The sequence below is a fragment of the Callorhinus ursinus genome, unplaced genomic scaffold, assembly GCF_003265705.2.
Source record: "Callorhinus ursinus isolate GAN/ISIS: 27379988/994484 unplaced genomic scaffold, GSC_fseal_2.0 scaffold40, whole genome shotgun sequence".
Taxonomy (NCBI): domain Eukaryota; kingdom Metazoa; phylum Chordata; class Mammalia; order Carnivora; family Otariidae; genus Callorhinus; species Callorhinus ursinus.
Genome location: NW_027397102.1, coordinates 12,361,517 through 12,383,354, shown reverse-complemented (window position 1 = coordinate 12,383,354; position 21,838 = coordinate 12,361,517). Strand labels below are relative to the sequence as shown.

The 21,838-nt window shown below is 34.6% G+C and overlaps 1 protein-coding gene and 1 pseudogene across 1 annotated transcript in view; one reads left to right on the top strand and one right to left on the bottom strand.

The window, feature by feature from the left end:
- DACH2 (dachshund family transcription factor 2) overlaps window positions 1-21,838 on the bottom strand; it is a 907,788-nt gene that overhangs the window by 535,606 nt on the left and 350,344 nt on the right. The gene's annotated exons all lie outside the window — the stretch shown is intronic.
- On the top strand, window positions 3,014-3,843 carry LOC112829092 (large ribosomal subunit protein uL30 pseudogene; annotated as a pseudogene).

Below are 21,838 nucleotides of genomic sequence, written 5' to 3'. Positions count from 1 at the left end.
CCTCTGAAACAAATAATGCATTATATGTCTAAAAACAAAAAAAGATAGTAGAAAGGGAAAAATGAAGGGGGGGGAATTGGAGAGGGAGACAAACCATGAGAGACTATGGACTCTGAGAAACAAACTGAGGATTTTATAGGGGAGGGTGGTGGGGGGATGGGTTAGCCTGGTGATGGGTATTAAGGAGGGCACATATTGCATGGAGCACTGGGTGTTATATGCAAACAATGAGTCATGAAACACTACATCAAAAACTAATGATGTAATGTATGGTGACTAACATAACATAATAAAATAAAATTTCAAAAAGAAAACAAAGTAAAAACATAGGGTTAAGATGACTGCTAAGTAACTGCCAGTTTCCCAGGCGGGATTAATTCTGAGGAATGTTTACAGCATGTTATATTCCCATGTTATAAAGTACAGATGATGTGGTGTGCAGAAATAAAAAGCATTTTGAAAACATGAACATGATAATACTATGTCTATACCATGTACTTAGGCATCTATGTTATTGTAAATCATCTACCTGTGATGCAAATATATTTTCAATGTCATTGTTCAGTCATATGTTAGAACTGTGGTCACTGGCTTTTGCTTGTTTAATAAAGATGGATGTAGGTATTAAAGAAATAGTTTATCATAGTTCTAACATTTTTAAGAATTCCATTCCTTTTATTTAAATTGTACTTTTATTATAATAGTTATAACTAAAATATAGAAGTCTATACATCAAAATATGCCTTATTTTATAATATTATGTAGTATACAATAGTGACAATAATCAAAAATCATTTCTAACACTCAAAACATATTTGCCAAGCACTGTTTGAATCTTTATACAAATTCACTTCATTTATCCCCAATTTTATGAGGTAGGTACTATTATTGCCCCATTTTCCAAAAAAGAAACATGAAGCAAAGATGGGTTAAATATCTTACATGAGGTCACACAGCTTGAATTCTATTTGCCTATGTAAGTCTAGAGCTGTGCAGCGAAGTAAGGTAACCCCCAGCCTCACGTGGCTGTTGAGCACTTGAAATGTGGTGAGTCCAAACTGAGATATTGGGTAAATAAAATACACACTGGATTTTGAAAATTTGATACAAAAATAATACTGCCAATATATCATTAATTTTTTATATGTTATATATTGCAATATTACTTTGGATATATTGGGGTCAATAAAACATATTACTAAAATTATTTCACCTACTTCTTTTTCTTTTTAAAAGTTGCCACTGGAAAACTTAAAATTAGGTACACTTGGGTGGCTCAGTGAGCTTCAGACCTTGGATTTGGTTGGGGTCATGATCTCGGTGGTCATGGGATCCGGCCCTGCATCAGGCTCCATGCTCAGTGTGGAGTCCCTCTCTTTCTCCCCACTTGTGCATGCACACACTCTCTCTCTTGCTCGCTTGCTCACTCTCACTCTAAAATAAAATCTTTAAAAAAAAAGAAAACTGAAAATTACACATGGGGGTCACATTTGTGGCTCACATATTTCCATTGGACTATACTGGTCTAGAATATATATTCTTACATCTGTAAATATTGGTGTATCAAATGATGCTCTTGTTTTCTAAATCTCATTTCACTGACATAAAATGAAAGAAGAGTTACCCAAAAAGGTGAGATAAAATGAATAGAGATAAAGGTATCACTGATGAGTCAGATGTAGAAAAGAAATATGCATAATGGTTTATACCAGAAAAAAAGATACAATTAAACATACTGATTAGAAGATATCAAGTTAGGTGCCAGTCACAGCACTATTACAACACTTTCTACATTCCACTCATCTTCATTGTGACATTTCTTATATCCTAGTCTGATGTTCTCAAGTAGCTCTCCAATTTAAAATTTATTTAATGTTTTATTTTCTTAACTGCCTGCATCTTTATACTTACTTACATTTATCACTGATGCTTTAAAAAAGTGTTGGGCTTTTAGTAGGCATTCATTAACTATTTGCGAGTTGATCCAGAGAGGAAAACATCTACTTTAAGAGCAATCACAAACAAACAAATAAAAAAAATTCTACTCCCTGATACCTTTCCTTATTTGCTAAAGCCTTTTTTCATGTATTCAAAATGTCACAGCAATGTCTTCCTGTAATGTTGTTATACTATGTGCTCACTTGCACCCATATGGGTTTCACTGCCATACAGAACTGTGCATGGTCAGGCTAGAGCAGGGCCAGCACTCTCTCTGTTTAAGTCACACTAATGGACTTAAAGTACCTTATATCTTTCTAAGTCAAATGACACAAAATAGACCTCCAAGAATTATAACCAGAGTTTGACTTTGGGGCCTTGCTTTAGACAGATCATTTGTCAAGGCAAGATGGCTTCTATCTTACTCTCACTCTAAAGTCCAAGTGAAAAGGTCTCTAGGAACTGATGAAATTGTCCAGCTTATACTCTTCACCTATCTTTTGTATTAATATTATAAAGGCTGTTATTTGCTGTAATTGTGTGATAAAGAAACACAGAAGTTTTAAATTCTTTTAATATCAGATAGACCAGGTTTGAGCCTGCTACCAGCTATACCTAGGCAAGTCACTTGATAATAGGCAAGTCATGTAACTTCTATACATCTCAGATTCTTAATCAACAAATTGGAAGTAACACCTTACTTACCTTTTAACTCCTACCTCTAGAGTTGTCGTAAAGATACACATATCCTAGCACACACAAGAGGAACAAAATATGCCTGCGGAGTAATGCTTAGCATGTAGTCTTTAATGATAGTGCTTAATAATTTGGCAGATATTATTAGCAGTAGTGGTATAATGAAGAATCTTAGAATTGTTTAATTGGTATAGCTTATTTAATTGGTACAATATTTTTCTTTCACTGTAATATAATATGGAATGAATATCATATTTTGCTTCTTTTGAATTTCTTATCCATAATGTTTAAGTAAAACTCCTCAGAACTCCATAAGCAGTCTAAAGTTTTAAACCACAAATGACAGTAAGGGGTAAAAAACACTACTCATGGACTTCCTCTTTTCCGGCTGGAACCATGGAGGGTGCAGAAGAGAAGAAAAAGAAGGTTCCTGCTGTGCCAGAAACCCTTAAGAAGAAGCGAAGGAATTTCGCAGAGTTGAAGATCAAGCGTCTGAGGAAGAAGTTTGCTCAGAAGATGCTTCAAAAGGCAAGAAGGAAGCTTATCTATGAAAAAGCTAAGCATTACCACAAGGAATATAGGCAGATGTACAGAACTGAGATTCGAATGGCAAGGATGGCAAGAAAAGCTGGCAACTTATACGTACCTGTGGAACCCAAAATGGCATTTGTCATCAGGATCAGAGGTATCAATGGTGTGAGCCCAAAGGTTCGAAAGGTGTTGCAGTTTCTTCGCCTTCACCAGATCTTCAATGGCACCTTTGTTAAGCTCAACAAGGCTTCAGTTAACATGCTAAGGATTGTGGAACCTTATATAGCATGGGGGTATCCAAATCTGAAGTCGGTGAATGAATTGATCTACAAGCGTGGTTATGGCAAAATCAACAAGAAGCGAATTGCCCTGACAGATAACACATTGATTGCCCGATCTCTTGGTAAATATGGCATCATCTGCATGGAGGATCTGATTCACGAGATCTATACTGTTGGAAAACGTTTCAAAGAAGCAAACAACTTTTTATGGCCCTTCAAATTATCTGCTCCACGAGGGGGAATGAAGAAAAAGACCACCCATTTTGTAGAAGGTGGAGATGCTGGTAACAGGGAAGACCAGATCAATAGGCTTATTAGAAGGATGAACTAAGGTATCTGCAATGATTATTTTTGTAATCTGGCCAGTTAATAAATGACTACTCTCATGGAAAAAAAAAAACAAAAAACAAAACAAAACAAAAAAACACTACTCATGGTTCACTTAATGTTTATATTCACTTTTTCCCTCATTATCAAACTTAACTCAAGATAAATACAAATATTTTTATTTGCAGAGTCTGTGAAACTGAGGCAAAGAAGAAAATTATTTAAACTGGTTTTATAGATGATTGTGTTGTAGCAGAAGAAATTTGAATACATCCATAGCTGCTAGGGGATACAATGCACATACTTGGCAATATTTAATTCAGGTTAAAATACTGATTGTTTTAATTGTTTCTTTTATTTATTTACATAAAACACAAAGGTAGGAGAATTTGCCATTAGAAAAATAATATGATATGGGTCATCATTTTGATGTTTGAAGACACATATATTCAATATATATTTTACTGAAATGCAAAATGTAGATTATATGGCATTTAGTAAAACTTTCTCATCTTGTTGATTAATAAATTGAAAGCCAAGAGAGATGAGATGATCAGTTAAAGGTCACTCAACAAGTAAGCTATAGAGTCAAAGCTAAAATCTATTTCTATTATTTCTAGTGTTCTTTCAATTGCATCATACTGTCATTTTTGATTAATCCTTTTTAAACTTTGAGGGCATCGTTTTAACATTTATAAAGACAATATTTTCAAAGTGTTTTCACTGTTTTCAAGGTCAAAACACATTCTCAAAATATTTCCATAGGGTGATCGGTGAGAAGGAGAGACACTCAGTGAAAATAAAGGGTGGAAATATTTTGAAAGTGCTGTGAAAACATTTGACTGCCTTAACAGCCTTAAAGAAAACATTTATTTTGGCCATAGTGACTGAAACATTTGCTTCCTTTGGAAATGCTTGCTGCCAAAATAAAAGTTTCTTTTTTCATATAGAAGCAAATATTTTGTTGAATAAAATGTTTTGTATTTTTGTATAAATTACTTGAATATTGATTATGACCACTCTTAGTGACATCACTGTATACAGAGATTGTTTTGTAAATAAATTAGGGATCCTTGTACTCTAAAACTTCCCTTCCTATACAGATTTAATGTTCTGAAGTAGCAACTATGTTGGAAAAAAAATACATGAGTAATGAGAAACTCAGTCACCCTGTTAAGGAGCTTGTCCTGTAAAATGGTTATGTCCACACAAGCGAAACATCTGGAGTAAAAGGCATTGTACACACCAAATAGCCAGAAGATAGACTGGCTGACTGACCTTTTCACATTTTAGGTTACAATTTTCTTTTCTTTTCTTTTTTCTTAATTTTATTATGTTATGTTAGTCACCACACAATACATCATTAGTTTTTGATGTGGTGATCCATGATCCACTGTTTTCATATAACACTCAGTGCTCCATGCAGTACTTGCCCTCCTTAATATCCATCACTTGGCTAACCAAACCCCCTCCCCCCCCAAAACCCTGCTTGTTTCTCAGAGTCCATAGTCTCTCACAGTTCATCTCTACCTCCTATTTCCCCCCCTTCATTTTTCCCTTCCTTCTCCTAATGTCTTCCATGATATTCCTTATGTTCCACAAATAAGTGAAACCATATGATAGTTGACTTTCTCTGCTTGACTTATTTCACTTAGCATCATCTCCTCCAGTCCCTTCCATGTTGATGTAAAAGTTGGGTATTTTCTTGTGGAATTATTCTAAAGATTTCTATCAAATGAGTGCCTAAGACATATTAAGAAACTCAGTTTGCTTCTACATGGAGTTTATTTCTGATATCTAGGCTGATTTTAATGTATTTTTTTAAGATTTTATTTATTTGAGAGAGAGAGAAAGTGAGAGAGAGCATGAGAGGGGAGAGGGTCAGAGGGAGAAGCAGCCTCCCCACTGAGCAGGGAGCCCGACGTGGGACTCGATCCCGGGACTCCAGGATCATGACCTGAGCCGAAGGCAGTCGCTTAACCAACTGAGCCACCCAGGTGCCCTGATTTTAATGTATTTTATGTAACCATTTTGGCTGACAGACTTAATTCTAATCCTCCAAATCCAGTCACATGTAATTATGTTAATGAATCCACACATGCATTGATTGAAAAAACCTGCCTATGTCTACAAAAGATGGGCTACAACTTTCTATTTCAAAAGTCCACTGAGGAGTTAAGATGGTAGAGTAGTAGGAAGACCCTAGGCTTGCCTTGTCTCTAGACACAGCTAGATAATTATCAAATCATTGTGAATACCCAAGAAATCGATCCAAGGACTGACAGAACAAACTGCACAACTAGAGGGAGAAAGGAAGCCACATCGTGGAAGGTAGGAATGCAGAGATGTGCTTTGGGGAAGAAAGGGATCATAGGTGCTGTTGTGGGAAGGGGTCCCTGATCACAGAGAGAAGCAAAAGAAAGAAAGAAATGCACAGGGGATCACACAAGGAAAACACATCCTCAAAGCCATTGACTGGGAAAAAGAGGAGGGCTGATTTTTATCTTTGCAACAATCAGGGCTCAAAAACTAGAGTTTTAGAGGTCCATAGCATGGCTGGTATAAAGCCCTACGGGCATTGCAGTGTTCCTGTAGAGAAGGCAAACAGGTAATCTGGGGGCAGAGGGTGCAATCTGCGGATAACCAGAGATGCACTGGGAGAGATGATTTTCCCTTCATGGAGTGCATCTGAGAGAGGTGGCATTGCCTCCCCAGGGACAAAGTAGCTGGAGGATGCCATTTCCCTCCCTCACCCCTTACCCTTCAGCATAGGTGGAGAGACATCTGCTGAGGGTGGCTAACCTGGACACTGGCTCTTTAGTGTGCTTTGCTCCAAACCCCACATTCCTGCCTTCCGGTGCAACCACCCTATTGGGTCAAACCTGCATCAACTGCAGTGCAGCGAGACCCTGTCCCAGAAGACCAATACAGATCCCCACCACACCAGGTCCCTAAAGTTTTGAGTTTTAAAACTCAGTAGGCCTGGCTGGGATTGAACATAAATTGCACTGTGCTGGTTCAAGCAAGCAAGCAACCTAGACACATACAGTGTAAAAACAGTGATCAGAAAAACACATAAAACACAGAAGGGAAATTATTTGCTCTTCTGGGAGGGCCTTCCTGACAGCAGGGAACACAAACTCGCCTCTCCAGGGACAAAAGAACTGTCTGGTGCCATTTCTCTCCCCTCATATTTAGCATAAACTAACTTCAGTAAGCAGCACAGAGCCAACACTAGCTGCTTAAATTGCTTTCACCAAGACCCACCCCCCTGCACCATGCTGGTACTGCTTTTATTGGGCAAATGTGCCTGAGAGCCAGTGCAGTGGGCCCCACCCCCTGAAGACCAGCAAAAATGACAACAAGCACCAGGTCTGCTGACTATAGAGTTCTGCAAAACTTCACTTCTACTGGAAAAAGCATCAGGTCACTTTAAACAAGCAGCTCAGAGAACACAATTAAAACATGCCACACTCTCTCCAAGGTCCAAACACTCCCCACTCCAGGTAAGGAGAAACCCTGCAGAGGATTGACCTCAGGAATAGAGCAGCCATAACACAGCAGTAGAGTGCCTGCAGCATACACCAGAGAAACTTCCTAAAACACCAGGCCTGGACATTATACGACTGATTCTTCATAAAACCATTACTCTCAGGAGCAGGAAACGTAACTGGCTTTCTTAAAACACAGAAGAAGACATAGACCAAGGGAAAAAAAAAAGACAAGAAAGAAGAATTCATCTCAAAAGAAAGAACAAGAAAAGATCACATACAGAGATCTAATCAAAACAGATATAAGCAATATGCCTAACTCAGAATTTAAAGCAACAATCATAAGGATACTAGCTGGGTGTGAGAAAAGCATAGAAGACACCAGGGAGTCCCTGACCACAGAGATCAAAGAGCTAAAAACCGATCAGCTTGAAATGAAAAATGCAATAACTGAGATTCAAAACCAACTGGATGTACTACCACAAGGATGGAAGAAGCAGAGAAACAAATAAGTGATATAGAAGATAAAATTATGAAAAATATGAAGCTGAATAAAATAGAGAAAGAAGAATGGTAGATCACAAAAGTAGACTTAGGGAATACAATGATACCATGAAACATAATAACATTTGTATCATAGGAGTCCCAGAAGAAGAAGATAGAGGAAAGGGGACAGAAGGATTATTTCAGGAAATTATAGCTGAAAAATTCCCTACTGTGAGGGAGAAAACAGATTTCCAAATCTAGGAAGCACAGAGAACTCCCATCAAAATCAACAAAAGCCAGTCAACATCAAGACATATCATAGTTAAATTTGCAAAATATACAGGTAAAGAAAACATCCTAAAGGCAGCAAGACAAAAAGTCCCTCACTTATAAGACAAAGTTAGCAGCATATCTCCCCACAGAACCTTGGCCAGAAGAAAGTGACAACAGATATTCAACATGCTGAATGGGAAAAATATGCAGCCAAGAATATTTTACCCAGCAAGGCTATCATTCAGAACAGAAGAAGAGATAAAGAATTTTGCAGACAAACAGAAACTAAACAAACCCTGCAAGAAATATTAAAAAGGACTCTTTGAGTGGAAAAAAGCCTGGAAAGGAACAGAAAATCTCAGTAACCATGACAAAACAAGCAATAAAGTGGCACTAAATTAATCTTTATCAATAATTACTCTGAATGTGAATGCTCCAATCAAAAGACATAGGGTGTCAGAATGGATAAAAAGAACTAAATCCACCTATATGCTAAGAACAAAAACTCATTTTAGATCTAAAAACACCTGCAGATTGAAAGTGAGGGGGTGGGGAACAATTTATCATGCAAATGGACATTAAAAGAAAGCCTGAGTATCCATATTTATTTCAGACACACTAGATTTTAAACCAGAGACTGTAACAAGAGATGAAGAAGGGTACTATATCATAATAAAGGTGTTAACTTGAGAGCCCCCAAATATATAAAACAATTAATAATAAACATAAAGGATTTCATTGATAATAATACAATAACAGTGGGGGACTTCAACACCCCACTTGCAGCAAATGGACAGATCATCTAAGCAGAAAACCAACAAGGAAACAATGTCTTCGAATGACATACTGGACCAGATGGACTTAACAGATATAATCAGAGCATTTCATCCTAAAGAAGGAGAATACACATTCTTTTAGGGTGCACATGGAATGTTGTCCATAACAGATCACACACTGGGTCACAAATCAGGACTCAATAAATACAAAAAGATTGAGATCATACCATGCATATTTTCTGACCCCAATGCTATAAAACTTGAAGTATACCACAAAAAAATTTGGAAAGACCACAAATACATGGAAGTTAAAGAACATCCTAGCAAAGATGAATGGGTTAACCAGGAAATTAAAGAAGAAAAAAATACATGGAAAAATGATAATGAAAATATGACATTGCAAAACCTTTGGGATGCAGCAAAAGCAGCCATAAGAGGAAAATATATGGCAATACAGGCTTACCTCAAAAAGCAAGAAAAGTCTCAAATAGACAACCTAACCCTATACCTAAAGGAGCTAGAAAAAGAACAACAAATGAGAATAAAGTGAAGAAGGGAAATAATAAAGATTAGAGCAGAAATAAAAGACAAACAAAAAACAAGTAGAACATAACAAAGAGCTGGTTCTTTGAAAGAATTAATAAAGTTAATAAACCCATGGCCAGGCTTATAAAAAAAAAAAGACAAAGGACCCAAATAAATAAACTCATCACTGAGAGAGGAGACATCATGACCAACACCAGAAAAATATAAACAATTATAAGAGAATATTATGAAAATTATATGCCAACAAATTGGGCAATCTGGAAAAAATGGATAAATTTATGGAAACATACAAACTACCAAAACTGGAACAGGGAGAAATAGAAAACCTGAACAGACTGATAACAAGTAAAGAAACTGAATTAGTAATCAAAAATCTCCCAACAAACAAAAGTCCAGGGGCAGATGACCACCCAGGGGAATTCTACCAAACAGTTAAAGAATTAATAAAGATTCTCCCCAAACTGTTCCAAAAAATAGAAATGGAAGGAAAACTTCCAAATGCATTTTACAAGACCAGCATTACCTTGGTGCCAAAACCAAAGACCCCACTAGAAAAGATAATTACAAGCCCAACAGGGATGCAAATATTTCTCAACAAAATACTAACCAATTGAATCTAACAGTACATTAAAAGAATCATTCATTTCAATCAAGTGGGATTTATCATGTGCTACAAGAGTGATTCAATATTTGGAAATCAATCAACTTTATACACCACATTAATAAAAGAAAGGATAAAAACCATATTATCTTCTCAATAGAGGCAGAAAAAGCATTTGACAAACTACAGCATCCATTCTTGATAAAGACCCTCAACAAAATAGGGATAGAGGGAACATAACTCAACATCATAAAGACCATATACCAAAGACCCACAGCTAATATAATCCTCAATGGGGAAAAATTTAGAGCTTTCCCTCCATAGTCAGGAACAAGACAGGGACGTCCACTCTCATCGCGATTATTTAACATACTGTTGGAAATCATAGCCTTAACAATCAGACAACAAAAAGAAATAAAAGACAACCAAATCTGTAAAGAAGAATTAAATCTTTCAGTATTTGCAGATAACATGAAACTCTATATAGAAAACCCAAAAGACCACCCCAAAACTGCTAGAACAGATACATGAACTCAGTAAAGTTGCAGTATACAAAATCAACATACAGAAATCTGTTGCATTTCTATACACCAATAATGAAGCAGCAGAAAGAAAAGTTATAACAATTCCATTTACAATTGCACCAAAAACAATAAAATACCTAGGTATGAACCCAACCAAATAGGTCAAAGACCTATACTCTGAAAAGTATAAAAACACCGATGAAAGATATTGAAGGGGCACAAAGAAATGGAAAGACATTCCATGCTCATAGATTGATAGAACAAATATTGTAAAAATGTCAATACTACGCAAGAAAAAGCTACACAGTTAATGCAATCCCTATGAAAACACCACCAGCATCTTTCACAGAAGTAGAACAATCTTAAAATTTATATGGAGCCACTAAAGACCCTGAAGAGCCAAAGCAACCTTGAAGAAGAAAAGCAAAGCAGGAGGCCTTGGAATTCCAGACATCAAGTTATATTACAAAGCTGTAGTGATCCAAACATTATGGTACTGGCACAAAAATAGACACATAGATCAATAGTACAAAGTAGAAAAAACAGAAATGAACTCACAACTATATGGCCAATTAATATTCAACAAAGCAGGAAAGAATATGCAATGGGAAAAAGAGCCTCATGAACAATAGTGTTGGGAAAACTGCAAAGCAATATGTGAAAGAATAAAATCAGACCACTTTTTGACACCAAACACAAAAATAAATTAAAAATGGATTAAAGACCTAACTATGATTCCTGAAACCATTAAAATCCTAGAGGAGAACACAGGCAGTAACCTCTTTGACATTGGCCATAGCAACTTCCTTCTAGATATGTCTCCTGACACAAGGGAAACAAAAGCTAAAATAAACTGTTGGAACTTCACCAAAATAAAAAGGATTTGCACAGTAAAGGAAATAATCAACAAAAGTAAAAGACAACCTATGGAATGGGAGAAGATATTTACAAATAACATATCTGATAGAGGGTTAATATCCAAAATATATAAAGAACTTATAAAACTCAACACCAAGAAAACAAATAATGAAATTAAAAATGGGCAGAAAGCATGAATAGACATTTTTCCAAAGAAGAAATACAGACAGCCAACAGACGTTGAAAAGATGCTCAACATCACTCATCATCAGGGAAATACAAATGAAAACTACAATGAGATATCACCTCACTTCTGTCAGAATGGCCAAATTCAATAACACGAGAAACAACAGATGCCAATGAGAATGTGGAAAAAGGGGAACCCTCTAGCACTGTCGGTGGGAATGCAAACTGGTACAGTCACTCGGGCAAATAGTTATGGAAGTTCCTCAGAAAGTTAAAAATAGAACTACCTTATGATCCAACAATTGCAATTATAGGTATTTACCCAGAGAATACAAAAGTACTAATTCAAAGGGATACCTGCACTTTGGTGCTTATACCAGCATTATCTACAATAGATAAATTATGGAAAGAACCCAAACGTCCACCAACTGAAGAATGGATAAAGAAGTAGTGGTGTGTATATATATATATAATGGAATATTACTCAGCCATAAAAAAGAATGAAATCTTGCCATTTGTAATGACATAGATGGAGCTAGAGAGTATTATGCTAAGTGAAATAAGTCAGAGAAACAAGTACAATGTGATTTCACTCATATGTGGAATTTAAGAAACGAAGCAAACAAAGGAAGAAAAATAAGAGAGAGAAAACAACAAACAGACTCTTAATTATAGCAAACAATCTGATGTTTACTAGATGAGAGGTGGGTGGGAGAATGGCTTAAATAAGTGATGGGGATTAAAAAATACACTTGTGATGAGGACCAGGTGTTGTATTGAAGGGTTTTATCACTATATTATATACCTGAAACCAATATTACACTATATGTTAATAAACAGGAAGTTAAATAAAAACTAACCCAAAAAAGGAACATGGAAGCCACCCAAATGTCCATCAATAGATGATGGAGGAAGAAGAATTATATATATATATAATGGAATATTGCTCAGCCATGAAAAAGAATTAAATCTTACCATTTATCACAACATGGATGGACCTAGAGGATATAAAACTAAGTAAAATAAGTAAACCAGAGACAAATACCATATGGTTTCACTCATATGTATCAAGAATCAAAACAAATGTTATAAACAAGGAAAAAGAGAGACAAACAAACAAACAAAATACCAGACTTTTAAATATAGAGAACAAGCTGGTGGTTGCTAGAGGGGAGGTAGGGGAGGATGGCTTAAGTAGATAAAGGGGATTAAGATTATACTTATCTTGATGAGCACTGAGAAATATATATAATTGTTGAATCATTATATTGTATACCTGAAACTAATGTAACATTGTATGTTAATTATACTTCAATTTTTAAAAGTAAACATTAAAATTTGGTATCCATACATTCTGGTCCCTACAGAAAAGAAATTAGAAAATTTAGTCCCACACTTCTCCAGGACAAACTCTTCACTATTCCTTTCATTTCAGATCTCAGTTAAGGAAGAGCTTTATTCCATTGTATGGAATTGTATGAGTTTTGTTACTGTTGTTGGATGATTAAAAGGAAGAAATAATACTGACAAATTAACACCTACTATGTGTCAAGCATTATGCTAGGGTTTACATCAACTTCATTTAATTCTCTAAATAATTCCATAACTATTATCTTATTTTAAGATGAGAAATTAAGCCTTAGAAAGGATTGTTTGCTGAAGGCCAGCCAGCAGATCCATACAGTAGCCCTCATCTGTCTGACTCTAAATCCACTTTATAGTAGGCATATATTTCTCAACCTAGTTTAAGACAAATGACTTTTCCTTCCTTAATTTCTTTTTTTTAAAGATTTTATTTATTTATTTATTTGACAGAGAGAAACACAGCGAGAGAGGGAACACCAGAGGGAGTAGGAGAGGGAGAAGCAGGCTCCTCACTGAGCAGGGAGCCCGATGCGGGGCTCAATCCCAGGACCCTGGGATCATGACCTGAGGCGAAGGCAGATGCTTAACGACTGAGCCACCCAGGCACCCCCTTCCTTAATTTCTATAAATAGAAGAACACCACCTCAGAGTTGAATAAATAAACTCAACCATAACAGAACAAAATAAGCAAGGGACTAAAGTGGGAATTGTTCATGGTCATCTCACTTGGGGCTTGAACATTTTGTATCTCCATGATTTACCAAACTTGGATAAAGGCAAATCAGACAAAGGGATCTAGGACTTCACACTAGGAGTAATTTTTAAGTTACATGAAAGATACCAAATAAGTGGACTATAATTTCACAACTATAAGCTTAGCACAAATGAAAGGAAAGAGGAAATGATTAAACAGCAAAGGCTATAATAGAAGAAAACTAAGGAAAAGTGGAACTGGTTTAGAGGGAGTCATTGAAGGCTTTATGGAGGAAAGGAGCCCTTAGCCAGGTCTCAGACTGGGTGGGACCCAGGCAAGAAAGTACATGATAGACACATTTCAGACTAAATCGTGGAGATGGAAATGAAGCTGTCTTGGGATCAGAGAAGAGATAAATCTGTCTGTTAAAAATGAGGTTATAATGGGAACAGTGGAAATAAATAATAACAATAAGTTGCATAGGGCTTACAAGTGCCAGGCACACTTCTAAGTGCTTTATATTAAGTCATCTCATTCTGGCAAAAATCCTGAAGCTAAGGCAGAGTTAAATAATCGACCCAAAGTCACACAACAGGTAGTGACAGAGCTGGGATTTAGAACCTATGAAGTATGATTCCAGAGTTTATGCAATTAAACACTACAATGATACATTAGAAGATACATAAAAGATACATTAGGGGAAATATATATTCAAGTGAAGAGGTATAGGTAGTTGTTTTTTATGTAGTCAAAAATTGAGCTTTTCAATATAAATTATGAGGAAGCAAATATATAGGAAATACAAGTAATACTAGGCAAAGCCCATAAATGGTCAAAATTTTTATATATTTATAACTTATGGGCAATGTGATCTACTGTAAATTATAAATAATGTGAAATATATTTTAAAAGAATTAACAGTATTTACATCACACTTTAAGTAGATCTATTAAATTTTTGTTTTTAATTTATAATCTGATCACATAGAAAGATTAAGTAGAAAAAGTGCTCATAAATTTCAAAGACTTTTAATTAGCCTCTTTTTATCCTAATTGGCATATTACATAAGGTTCAAAATACTATTATCAAACAGAGGTTATAACTATATACATACACAGCTACATCTATACACACTATATATTTAAGAGCAAAGGGGGGTTGCTCTATCTCCATCAACTCTTTATTTTAGCTATTTTGAAGGTAATAATATGTAGAATGTCATATACAATATTAATGTCTCAACAACACGCACTAAGAAATGTGATCCACAGTTACCATTGTTCAACCTGGCATACTAAAATATATGGTAGTATCTGAAATATGTTTAAGAATTATGCTTGAAGTTTAAGACATTAATTTTCAAACCACATATATTTTTCTCTATCATATATGACAAACTGCAGACATTGTAATATAACAGCAGTATTTTTATAATTAAAGATAAATGCCTTTCTTCTTTAAATATGTTGATTTTTCTATTAAACAATGAACACTTCTTAGAAAAATGTGAATAATCTGCATAAAATTATGATTTAAACCTTCCCCCACTTCTTTCTAAAGATAGCAGCCAAAAACTGGAAAAAGTCAGGGTGCCTTTGAGGATATTTAATTAAAATCTAATCCCACATTCTTAAAAGCTCACATAAATTAAGCTGTCATTCAGGAGATTTATGCATTCACATTTGCATATTACATACAATTCATCAATTACTCATGTTTGAAAGCAATGCCTTTCCCAGGGTGCTGAACTGCCAACAGTGCCAACAGGCACATGCACCCACAAAACCATACCAACTGGTACCTTGGAGAAAGCCATTTCTATATGGCCTTTCATTTGCACATCCACAGAGTTCCAAGCATGCTTAAAAAACTATGACTACAATTTGATGGATTCTACTGAGCTAAATTTGTTTGAAAGAGACAATCATTTTACTTAATCTTGGTGCAACTGCATAGTGATAGCAATTCAACAGCCTTCTTGCATTCATGGCAAGTTTTGTTTTCTTTTGTTTTTTGTTTGTTTTCTTTTTTAATTTTTTTATTATGTTATGTTAATCACCATACATTACATCATTAGTTTTTGATGTAGTGTTCCATGATTCATTGTTTGCATATAACATCCAGTGCTCCATTCAATATGTACCCTCTTTTAAAATCAGTACTTTTTAATGGAAACAACTTGACCAAAAATCTGTTACAGAATTTTGAGATGCATTAAAACAAAAGTTTAATGAGAAAAAAATGCTTTTGGAGCACAAAAGAGAACTATTCAACCTTAAGAGATCAAAGGAAGTGGCATTTGATCTGGTCTTTAAAGATGAGTAGGATAAATATGAAGACTGTTTTATAAATGTACATCCTTGTAGAGGGGCCATGCAAATCTTTCTCTGCAATTTCAGTATGTTTCACTCCAATTTCAGTATGTGTGTTGCTGGAAAAACACAAAATCAAAACTAGCTTGAGAATCTCCTAATGTTCAAAGCAGAAAAAAGACCAATAAGAATATGTGAGATAAACATTGTATTTCTACTTATCTATTATATTCTATGGTATACAGATCAGATAGTTTAGTATAAACTGCACATATATATATATAATATTGACTATTAGCCAATCTTAAAGTCTATTGAGTATTAGTTTGTTGCTGAACATTAGCTAGAATATTAAGATAGCAATAAGTGGATTTATTCTATAAGAAAATAGTATTTGCCTTTTATTGCAACTTGCAAAATCCTGCTTTCCTCCTAACAGATAATACTAATAGATGTATATTACATTTGTCATATAAATTTAATGTAAAACCTTATAAGAGGCAGAATTTTTACTATCTGGAATGGGAGAAAATAGTATTATAGGACAAAATATTAAGTGTGCATGTATAATGTTATTCTCTTGACTATAATTTAACCCTGAGAAAAAATATTAGAGCTTGGTTCTGAACAAAAGATTCTCTCACAGGTTATCAGTTTCAGTTAACAATGTGTCTAATATTCCAGCATTCAGTGTTAAGTTCTTCAAGTCTTCCTCAAATCTTCCACTTCTATACCCTATTAAACCTATGTGTTTTAATTATGATTGAGAAGCTAACTGTAGTTGTATTATAGTCAGAAAAAAGTATACAGACACATTTTCAGAATAATTATTCATTATAACAATTAAACTGATCAAATAATATCTAAAATATTTTATTCTAAATAATGCAGTGTAATAGGGACACATACGATTTAAGGTTACTATACCTGAACAGCTAGTGACCATTTACCACTATAATGCTTTTGCCTTACACAATACAGGTCTTAAATCATAATTGCTATTTACAACTAAAAATTGTCTTATAATATCTTTCCCTAAGTGAAGAGTAATGTATTATACCTGCCAAATGTCTCTCTTCAAAAAAAACATATTTCTCCCTTCTTTCAGGAAAAAAAAAGTTAAATGCTATACCCCCCGATAACTTTGTTGTTGTTTTTTATGTTTCAGAGGCACACAGTCCTAATATTGAATAATGTTTTATTGAATGATTATTGAATGATTATAAAACAGTTTTTAATTTCTTATGCTTACTGTGGTAAATTCTTGATTTCTTAAAGAAAGAAAAATGTTTCCTTGGTGAAAAACCACAGCAGAATTCAAACCAAAGGGAATTCAAATTCTGTTAATAAATAAAACCGTCATAATCCAAATAACAAGACTGACATTTTACCAGATGTAGATCAATCTATTCTAAGTTATTCATTATTCTAAACATTAATTAAAAACATCAAAATCCTAGAGGGGAACACAGGCAGTAACTTCTTTGACATCAGCTGTAGCAACTTCTTACTAGATATGTCTTCTGAGGCAAAGGAAACAAAAGCAAAAATAAACTATTAGACTTCAGCAAGATGAAAAGGTGCACAACAAAGAAAACAATCAACAAAACTAAAAGAGAACCTTTGGAATAGGATAAGATATTTGCAAATGACGTATCTGATAAAGGGTTATTATCCAAAATATATAAAGAATTTATAAAACTCAACATCCAAAAACAAATATTCCAGTCAAATGGACCGAAGACATAGACACTTTTCCCAAAAAGACGTACAGATAGCCAATGACATGTGAAAAGAAGCTCAATATCACTCATCATCAGGGAAATACAAATGAAAACTACAATGAGCTATCACTTCACACTTGTCAGAATGGCTAAAATTAACAACACAGGAAACAACAGATGTTGGTGAGGATATGGAGAAAGGAGAAACCTCTTGCACTCTTTGTGAGAATGCAAACTGGGGTAGAAATTCTAGAAAAACAGTATGGAGGTTACTCAAAAAGTTAAAAATAGAACAACACTATGACCCAGCAATTGCACTTCTAGGTATTTACCCAAAGGATACAAAATACTGAATTGAAGGGACACGTGCACCCCAATGTTTATAGCAGCATTATCAACAATAGCCAAATTATGGAAAGAGCCCAAATGTCACCAACTGATGAATGGATAAAGAATCTGAATCTGTGATTCAGTCATATTTATTCAGCCATAAAAAAGAATGAAATCTTGCCATTTGCAACAACGTGGATGGAGCTAGATAGTATTATACTAAGTGAAATAAGTCATTCACAGAAAGACAAATACTGTATGATTTCACTTGTGTGTGGAACTTAAGAAACAAAACAGATGACCATAGTGGGAAAAAGAGAGGCAAACCATAAAACAGACTCAGATATAGAGAACAAACTGTTGTTCCTGCTGAACAGGAAGCCTGACTTGGGCATGATTCCGGGACCCTGGGATCATGACCCGAGCTGAAGGCACGTCTGAGCCACCCAGGTGCCCCTATTTTTAAACATATCTTAAGGATGGAGATAGTGCAAAATATTTTATGCTGAGAATGTATGAACTGAATGAGATATCTGCTCAGTTTAGAGAATATTTTATATATTAGTTTTGTTCCAGTTCAATAGATATAGAAAAAATCTATACATTCAATTCCAGTTCTAACCACATCATTGGATTAAAAAAAAAAACTAGCTCAGCTTGTGGTTTAGTAAAAATAATAATGATAATAATATGGGGGATTGGATTCTACAAATTAGTAAGGCTTACTAAGTTTTTACATAATTATTTGGCTTAGTTCAAATCCTTATTTTAGATAATAACAAAAGGTTAGACTAATGACAAAATTATAGCACTGTGCAAAAATATCTTGTCTTTTGATATATAACATGCACTTTAAGCAGAACATCCTTCCACACTGTATTTTCATTTTATTTCCTCTCTATATTTTATATCTAGCAAAAGTGCCCTAAAATTAACTTATGCAATAAATATCCTGTATAATATTTATCTTCCAGAATATGATGACATTATATGATATATCACTAGCTGTAAAACTTCTGTGTTGGAAAAGACATCACCTAACAAGAAAGATAAATGCTCTATCCATGGTGAAACTCTATCATATGTTGTTTGGGCAAGAAGATAATTGAAAATGACAAAAAGTATGTCAATCAAAATATAGAGATATTAAAATTGCTCAAATACATCTACTGATAATCCACACTGTGCTAAAAGAAGCACAATAATCAAAGTATTTTTCTAAATTATAACTTTAAGGAAGGTCATAATTCTTGCCCCAGGCACAACTAAATATGAAGCTTTTTTACCACTTTTATGGCAACAGTCTCACCATAAGCACCTATCAATTTTGCTGTCCACAACCCTGTTTCAATCAAAATAAGAGCAAGAGTTACATCAGAATATCTATTAATCTCTAACTTACTGAGAGCATCTGTCAGGATAGAAAGAGACAGAAATTAGGTAGGAAACAGATATTGTTAAATTCCCATTGTCAAAAGTGGAAGATAAGACAGTAAAAATCTCAATTCATTTATTTGATATGGCAAATATTTACTGAATTATTAATATTTGCTGTTGATTAGCACTCAGTATAGATATAGTAGAATTTGAAAACTGTATGCACACACAAATAATATGTATATATACACATTTCCACATCATCAGAGCCTAGTAGAATGCATGGCACATGGTAAACAAATGAACATAGAAGAAGGGAAGGAAAAATAAAATAAGATAAAAGCAGAAAGGGAGACAAACCATAAAAGACTCTTAACTATAGAGAAAACTGAGGGTTGCTGGAGGGGAGGTGGGTAGGGTAATTGCATGATGGGCAATAAGGAAGGCACTTGATGTAATGAGCACTGGGTGGTATATGCAACTGATGAATCACTAAATTCTACCCTGAAATTAATAATACACCATATGTTAACTAACTTGAATTTAAATAAAACCAAAAAAATGGAAAAAAGACAAATGGTATATGGTATGCCAAGAAATAATAACAAGAAAATAACAAGATAAATAAAATGAGGAATATTTTACAAAGTCTCAAATATAGCCAAATTAAAAGGAGAGTGCCCTACATATTTAAGTATATAGAACATTACTGTAGTCAGCAATACTCCACACCAAAATTTAAATTAGTGACTTTATGTATTTCCTAGTATTTTGCCTATACTCTATTGTATATCTTTATCCAAGCACTGATAAACTTGGCCCATAACCTTTCAACAGGTACTGTACATTTTTAAGTTAAAGCTACTGTCCAAACAAGAATGCAGTAACCAAGCATTGCTCTGTTAATTCTTTCACATTTTTCTTTTTTTTCCTTTGAGTATAATTTACATACAATGTTACATTCATTTCAGGGGTACAACTTAGCGGTTTGACAAGTTTATACATTATACTATGTTTAACACAAGGGTAGCTACCATCTGTCCTGTTACATCACTATTAAATATCATTGACTGTATTCCTTATGCTGTGTTTCTTATTCCTGTGACTTATTCATTCCATAACTGAAAGCCTGTACCTCCCTCACCCCTTCATCCATTCTGTCCAACACTTACCCCCAACCATCAGTTTGTTCTCTGTACTTATAGGTCTGATTCTGCTTTTCCTTTCTTCATTATTTTTTTTTAGATTTCACATATGAGTGCAATCATATGGTGTTTGTACTTCTCAGTCTGATATATTTCACTTGGCATAACACCCTAGGTCCATTCATGTTGTCCCAATGGCACAATCTCATCTTCTCTATGGCTACATAATATTCCATTGTATATATATTACACATTTTCTTTATCCACTTACCTACTGATGGACAGAGGTTGCATCCATATATTGGCTATTGTAAATAATGTTGCAATAAGCATAGGAGTGCATATATATTTTTGAATTAGGGTTTTCATTTTCTATGGGTAAATACCCAGTAGTGGAATTATTGGATCATATGGTGTTTCTATTTTTAATTTTCTGAGGAACCTCCATACTGTTTTCCACAGTGGCTATACCAATTTACATTCCTATTAACAGTGCACAAGTGTTCCTTTTTCTCCACATCATTACCAAAACTTGTTATTTCTCGTCATTTTGATTTTAGTCATTCTAACTGGTGTAAGGCTATATCCCTTTGTGGTTTTCATTTGCATTTTCCTGATTAGTGATGTTGAGCAGTTTTTCATGTGTTTGTTGGTCATCTCTCAATCTTTGGGAAACTGTCTATTCAGGTCCTCTGCTCATTTTTTAATTGGATTGTTTCTTGGTGTTAAGTTGTATAAGTTCTTTATACAATTTGGACATGAACCCCTTATCAGTTACATAATTTGCAAATATCTTCTCCCATTCAGTATGTTGCCTTATAGTTTTGTTGATGGTTTGCTTCACTGCGTGAAAGCTTTTTTTAAAATTTAAATTCAATTAATCAAGATAGCATCATTAGTTTTTGATATTGAGTACTCCTAATAGTTTATTTTTTTAATTTTATTTTCTTGCTGTAGGAGACAGATCTAGAAAAATATTGCGATGGCCAAAGTCAGAGAAATTACTACCTGTGCTGCCTTACAGGATTTTGGGTTCATGTCTCATGTGTAGGTCTTTAATCCATGTTGACTTTATTTTTGCGTATAGTGTTAGAAAGTGGCCCAGTTTCATTCTTGAACATATAGCTGTCCAGTTTTCTCAGCACCATTTATTGAAGAGACTGCTTTTTTCCCATTGCATATTCTTTCCTCCTTTGTCATAGATCAATTGACCGTATAATCATAGGTTTATTTATGGGCTCTCTCTTCTGTTCCATTGAATGTGTACATTTTTGTGCCAATACCATGCTGTTTTGATTACTACAGATTTGTAGCATATCTTGAAATCTGGTATTGTGATACCTCCAGCTTTGTTCTTCTGTCTCAGGATTGCTTTGG